Source organism: Anguilla rostrata, chromosome 6 (assembly GCF_018555375.3).
Source record: "Anguilla rostrata isolate EN2019 chromosome 6, ASM1855537v3, whole genome shotgun sequence".
NCBI classification, from domain to species: domain Eukaryota; kingdom Metazoa; phylum Chordata; class Actinopteri; order Anguilliformes; family Anguillidae; genus Anguilla; species Anguilla rostrata.
In genome coordinates, this window is record NC_057938.1 from 26056632 (window position 1) to 26064767 (window position 8136).

Consider the following 8136-nt stretch of genomic DNA (forward strand, 5'->3'; position numbering starts at 1 on the left):
AAAAAATAATTTGCATTATATATAACTATGAGATAAAAACAAAAATAATTTATAAAATACCTTTATAAATAACCATATAACTACTAATTATATATATTTTTTGCCATGAATTGAATGATTTGTCTACAAGCTACAGATGCAGGTGACAAACAGCCTACAGAATCCCAATGTTTCAAACAAAGTGTCAGAATAACTAGGTTTTATATAATGCCTGTAAAACAATGGTTATATTTTTCTATAGGTAATCGTCAATCTAGTAGTGGAATGTATACATAGCATTAAAGGAACCGTAAAAACAACACGTTACCCGTTAAAGTAGCGCCAATTCATCGGTTTTCAGTTTCACTGTGCCCTCAATTGCATGTCATCTTTCATAGAAATAAACATCCGCAATGCACTTCCACCTCCCGACCATCATCCTCGTTCTTAGAGTGAAGTATGGCAACAAATGGTATTTCCACTAATAACGTTTATTCCTGAAAATATGTTTCTGAAGTATTATAACTGCATGCTTTGTGCTTCATGTATGTTTTCAGCTGCTAGTAGGCCTACTGTTGGTGACGAATCAGCCAAAATTTAGCCTAATTTAGTCGTGGTTTTCAACCGCAGATCTGGTTTTATTGTTGGTCAATTCAACATATTTGAAAGACGCAAGTCTCCACTGAATAAAAAGAAAAGAGAAGAAAATGATCCTACGTTCAGAAATTAGAGAGTTCAGATAGTTATTAATGGATGAAGTGTTTTATGACGCCAATTGGCGTCATCCGAGTAGCTGCGGACTGTCAGCTTTAATTTGAGGGTAATAACATTACATTACATTTATTTAGCAGATGCTTTTATCCAAAGCGACGTACAAAAAGTGCAAATCATCCATATTGAGTGATCCATGAAGGAATTACAGCCCTATTTATACAAATATTTATGCGCTCCACAGTATACTGAACACAGGTAGGTTAAACCAATAATTTTCCTCAAAGGTGCAAGACTACATTCAGTAGGCCATACCTCACTGAAACATCTCAGATTTGGAAGATTTGTCAGGCATAGACTGCAGATGTATGATAACTGCTATTCATGCTCACAGATCTTTGGCAGTGCCTAGAAAATTTTTCTTTTATATCTCATTTAAAGACACATTTGAAAAACTTGCTTTCAACCAGATCTAACTAATTTACCTGAAATTACTGTTTTATACCATGCTTATTGTCTTTATTCTGTTGAGTTTCTTTATTTAGTCTATAGTTTGTTGAGTAACTGTTTTGTGTGTCATGCCAGAAGGCACTTCACAAACGAAGCTCTTATTATCTCCAGATGTGCATAATTTAATATTCTTCAAAATATTTAATGTAATCTGCATCTAATTGAATTGAACAAATAATATATCCTTAATATATTTTCAGATTTGTGGGCTAAAATATGCAAGATATAGACATATATGCACACACACACACACACACACACACTTTAGGTACTGCTATACTTGTGAGGACTTCCGAATGATTTCCATTGACTATATTCATTCCGTAACCTCTAATCCTAACCCTAACCACTACATGCCTAACCATAACCCTAACATTAACCTAATTCTAAGCCTAACCCTAACCCTAAGTCCTAACCCTAAAACAGCCTCTTGAAATTGTGAGGACCAGCAAAAGGTCTGCACAAAGGGTAATTTTCCTCATCTTTCTATCCTTTTGTTTCTCACAAAAATAGTATTACATGTCCACAAACACACACACACACACACACACGTGCACGCATCATAGATTATTTCTTCACCATGGGAAAGAGGGCTTTGCCATACATGAGGTCATGTATTTGCAGCCTGCCAATCAGGACTGAGCTGGGACAAGTATGTAGATCCGTAAAACAGATAAAGCAGCCTAGAGAATCCCCTATATGTCCCTGACACCTTCAGTATAAAAAGTGAAAAAAGTCAGGCACATTAACCACAATAATGACTACTTTATCCAGGCACACCAACCTGGATTCCTTTTAACTTGAATAGCAGGTTTTTAACGTCCCTCCAACATTTTGTTTCAGTAATGGCAGTAACTGCTCTGTATTTAACCAATTAGGAACATGACACAAGCACTAGAAGTGCTATGAGCAAACATTAAGAAGTTCATTAAGAACATTCACTTGGAATGCCAGGAGCTGGGCTGACCATGAAACTGAATGAGTTGTGAGATTTGAGCAACTAAGAAAGTCATTAATACAGGGAAAATCTCACAGCTCATTCATTTTGATGGTGTATGGAATTCATGGTCAGCCCAGCCCTGGTATTCCAAATGAATGTCTTGACTGCTTCCTGGCTCCACCAGTTCTGTCAAGCCACAGTGGCAGTCAAAGTATACTAAATAAATCATTGGCAATTTATGTTTACTCATAGCACTTCTTGTGCTAGTGTCAAGTTCCTAATTGGATAAATACAGAGAGAACTGACTGCCATTACTGAGGCAAAATGTTGGAGGGACATCAAAAACCTGCCAGTCAAGTTAAAATGAAGCCAGGATGATGCACCTGGATAAAGTTAATGTACAAACCATCAAACTGAATGAATTGTGATACAAAGTCATTAATACAGGGAAAATTAGCTGTAAAATAACACAGAAATGGTATGCCTTACAGTGCTGGCACAATGTTATTATAACACTTACATTTCTGGCTTTTGTCCCATCTGAGCTTGATTTCACAGTTTGATTTATTAACAGTCTGAGTCGGGCTATTCAGTCTGAACGATGAAACGCTGAGTGCCTACAGAACATGGTCATTTGTGTGCATTAAGACTCATAATTAATCCAATTATGTTTTTATGTGATTAGCCAGAGAACAAAGCATAAGCATTTCTGGCATTCCAGGACCTGGGACACCTACAGCTGTCCTACAATACAGTCGCCATTTTCCACTTCATTATACACGATTTTAACATGACAGCATGTGCACCTACAAAATAGACATTGTGCATCTGTAAACACAGCATAATCTACGCTCTCGCTGTTGTTGTAATATCCGAGGGAGGCAACGAATGAATTAACTGCTAACAGTACAATGGTGTCAGATTAAATAATGTAAATCCCACCAATGTGCACTTTGAATGTAGATCCATTCATTGGGGTTTCTTCCCACAAGACCCTGTGAGTTTATGCTCCTTTAAGTTACATGTATTCAGACATCGGTGAACCTGCACATTTTGAGAGGCATGGTTCCAGCTTACACAACGTGGCCACCTATTCATACACACAGAAAACAGGAAAATAACTGCCAAACATGCTGGGGAAATACAATGAATTGCATACATACACATTTGAATACCTCGGATGCTATTCCAGAATTGGCTAGATATAGACAGAGCAATACTTGCCTGTGGAAGTGCACTGCGTACGTAAATCCATGGGAGACACCCAAATACTGCTCCCGATCCACAGAATGAAAAGTGGTGACCCAAAACAGTAAAGAGGTAGCTTTGCACCCACGCAGAATTTCTCTCAGTCTGGTGTTTCAGTGGCCTGTATGTTTGAAGTCATTATAAATCCTAATGCGAAATTCCAGTTAAAGAGTGGAGTGCTTGAGGAAGTCATCTCCCCATTAAACTACCCGCGGCCGCTGTTGAGCTCATTCCAGGTTTTCCTCTTTTGTTTGTGGGGAGGGGGGTGTATGGGATTTTTTTTCCCTTTGCTCTGTTTGGAACCAGCTATCTTTCCCTGAAGATTACAGATGGAGGCTTGCGCTCGATCCTGGAATCCTATCACCGGCAGGTAAAGAATGGAATCCCTGGACAGATGGCGATGACGTTCTGTTGACCCCTTGGTATTAGGTGGTGGATTGGAGAAATCTGACGGGGGCTCAGCCAAAGAGACAACCCCCCAGGGTCCACTGACATGAAGAGTGCCTCTGACAGAAGATGCAAATGAGTCTAAAGCTGGAGCTGGAGCTACAAGCAGACTGCCACCAGTCCAGTCCCAGCAGCCAAATGGAGGATTCAAATAGGATTACTTAGTCAGCAACAACTGTCACCTTCTATAGGGCCCTGTCGATACTGATGCCAACCAGCAAGCCTGTGTATGGACTAGGACTGGAGTCAATCTTCCAAAGCTGCTCGAATGTAGCCAGTTAAATGCTCGAGAGCTTGCAGTACTAAAAGTTCTGAGAGCATATCGGAGAGCATGTATCTATATTTGTGGACTCCACACACAGGATACTGCTGTCTATTAAACATACAGCAACATACATATAATGTACTAACAGAACTGTCAGTCATTCTGTTATGTCCCAGTATTATCAACATGTTTTGAATACATGGAATATAAGATTTGTATGCAGCACTCATCAACTTATGTTGCCATTTTCAATCAATATAATTGCATCATATTATATTAACTTCCTTTCAATTCTCATAGATACGAAGATGTTTCATTCATAACACAGATCTTCTCCCAACACAAGAAACGTATACAAAAGGCCTTCTATTAAACGACCCCCCCCCCCACACACACACACACAATTTTCATTACTTTTCAATTTGCAGCAACAATTTACTGAAATTGTAGACCCAGCCCATTTTCTCTATAGATTTGGGCAGGTGCAGAATGCATGCAGCCAGTAGCCTTTTCCTTTCATTCTGAAATCCAGCAGCTGATGTGAGGTTATTGTGCTGAGGGACTGTGATTCTCGCAGCTCTAGATTCACTCCAAGAGGCACATCACTGCACTGACAGCTAGTATTTCCACATGATGATGACAGGATGTATCACTTGGCTCTGAAAAACAATGCTGAATTGTATGCATTTTAGTTATACACAAATATGACATACATCACAAATATTCCTGACAATAGCTTTGGATACACATCACTGTATATTTCACGCATAACAATTCTGACAGCAAAAGGTTTATTAGCAAATGGACCTATTGCCAGCTTTGATCACCCACAGCAACTGAACACTGCTATTGCTCCTGTTGGGTGTTTGCAGTGACAGATGATCTAATTGACCTCAAAGCAAAGCGAGGGAGAGCTCTGGGGATTTGGGCAGCTGAGCGGGTCAGCTGATTCAGGGTGTGTTGGGTATAATCTGGATGAAGCGCACGCCACTGAACCGGCTAATTGTGTCCACTGCACACAAGGCCAGAAAGCAACCCAGCAGACCCATCTGTCCTTCACACAACCCAATGAACGAAAACAGTACTGGATGATGTGGCACTTGGGAGGCTTCCATAATAAGGCTTAAAGCTCTTGATACAACAAAGGAGGAGGAACAATTCAACAATGCAATGCACATATTGAAAATAAAAATAAAAAAGTTTAAATACATGGCAAACACACACACACACACATACACAAATAATCAATGTGCAGGGAAATAATAAAAATAATTTCTCATTGAGAGCCCACAGGTAATAGATGCAGGCCTAAAATGTTTCCAATTTCAATGGTTGACCATGAGGCCAATGGTTGACCAGAAGGCAACAGGTAAGAGAAGGGATCAGCGGAGAAAGCAACATGGCGGGGGAATCGAACCCCCACCTGCATGGAGCTGAACTGCACAAAGCTCGAGTCAGCTGCCAAAAGGACTGCACCACACGTTTGCACAAAAAATGACTTTTTAATGGTTTGTAAAACAGCCATATAGATTGCACCAAAAAGGTTTTCGATCTGAATTTATGAGGAAGAAAAAAGAATGCAGTTCAGGAATGCAATTCAGTACAGTACAACTGACAGAAAAAAAATGTCATGTATCTGTAAAGTACGGTCACAAAACTAAAACCACAGTCACAAAACCTGATGTGCATTCGTTTTTCCTAAGGAAACAAAACATGACAAAAAGTCAATTCCTATAATAGCTGACCGAGAAGTTAAAACTGGCAAAACTTAGCATTTTAAAGAACTGGGGTGGTAGACATAAATTTCCAGCGGTGTATTTCATAGTTTATATTGTGTACATATTAAAGTAGACAAGCAAAATGTACATGCAGACTGAATTGTTTACCCAATAGGTAAGACAGAAAATCTATACATTAATATGCATCATCGCTGCCCAAGTCTACTGCACATTTTTAACACCCTACATTAAACTAAGGCATAGACAAATACACACTTGAAGTGCATAGCACATGCCAAATACAAACCATTATACCTTTTATAAATTTCCATTCAGTATTATCAGATGGACTCAATAAATAAAAATATATATCATGAATGTATTTGTGAAAATATACTGCACATAAAAGAAACCATATAAAATGCAATCTTTAAAGTTATGAATATACGGTTGATTATCATGAAAAATTACATACATTGTAAAATGCATTGAACATACGCATACAAATGTACATATGAAAATGGCAACTGATTTACTGCGATACATATTTGTTATATATAGCATATGTTTTCACATATTTCAGATTTATATTTCAGATTGTATATATTTATACATATTTTCAATTTTTTAACACTATAACAATAATTTTTAACAATAATTAAAAAACATTTTGCTTAGGGAAGAAACTATCCCTTATACCACTTTATAGACCAGCTTAATCAGAACTATTTACGAAAATCAAATACAAAACAAAATATACGGCTTTCGTGGAATACACTGATTGTGCATCAGACCTAGGTGAAGTCCAATTCAGGCAAATGAATATTCAGCAACACCAAAATCTAAACAAATTTGTTTCAAAAGTCTTATTTCAAGCTAAGACTTTTGCTAGCTTTTCTAATGACTAGCTATGGAACAAATTTTGACAGCGGACTCCGGAGGACCAACACGTTTATTTCGCAATTATGTCCTGGAATATGGTTGAGGGGAGGGGATATTTCCCTAGCAGGCTGACAGGGAAGAGCTAGAGTCCCGCAAGGAGAAGCTACTGACTTGCTAAAGGGGTGACCCATCTTATCCTAAAAGGGCCAATGTTGGTGTAGCCCAGCAATACGACACCTGATTCAACTAATTAACTATAAATCTTCAATCAATACCTTCAGAAGTAGAATCAGGAACTTAATGCTGGGCTAGAACAAAAACCTGCGCTCAAACTGGCATACCCTGGCATATCCCATAGACTGGATACCCCCCATATGAGGACAGCGTCTAAATGTTGTTGGAAGGCAAGGGGAAGTCCGACCAATCACAACCACTCTGTAATCTTTCAACAGTAAATCAAATTCTTGATCATGATTGGCTTAAAGTGTCTATCAAAATACATGAAAGGGAAATAAATGGTAACAATAGAATTAACTCAAATTTAACTAAAACGGATAAAACTGATAAAAGAAAAGACTGCACTTCAGAGCACTTCAACTATAATTTCAAGAAAAGAAATATTCAAAAGATTAATGCTATTCAACCACAGAATTCACAATACACATAAAAAAACATCAATTCATCCGCATCAATTTTTGGGGTGGGGGAGCTTGCCAGTCCGTTGAGACCATTTTAAGAATGTGAATTTCCGAATTCCTGTACTGGCTTCAACCAGTAATCAGCTTATTTGCAAGTAATTATTTGCAACTCAACTGCAATCAACTATTTCCATTATGTGACTTCAGCTATCGCAACAATCAGCTTAAATTCTAAGCTAACTCAGAACAAATACACCCATCAATGTCGAGAATGGATTTTACATCAATTTATTGTACATACTCATTTTGAACAGGGGTCTTAATTTCTAAAAAGCCACACTGTCTCTTGGCTTCCGTGCATTTCAGTTGACAGCCAGGACTAGAGTTTAATACACCTGATTTATGAGGTTGAACACTGTAACAGGCTATAATGCATATAAAAATAATATAAACAGAAATAAACAGTTTTTGAAAAATACGAAGTCTGGTTTTATAACAAATCCATGATGAATGCAACTTCTTTGGGCAAATCATGCAAAATTAATGCCACATACATTTAGTGTTACAACCATTCGGTCCTGGGGATACCCTGTGTTTGCTGGTTTTCATTCCAACCACAATTGCAATTGAGGGATTATTTACCTTATTGTTCACATTGTATTATATCGCACACGATTACAAAAAGGGAGGTAAACATTTTTTAATTGATAAAAATAAAGATTGAGGTGAGTCAATTGGCTCCTAATTAGCGACAGTGTGAACACATGACAAATTCAACTTTCAGTTCTTTCATCATTT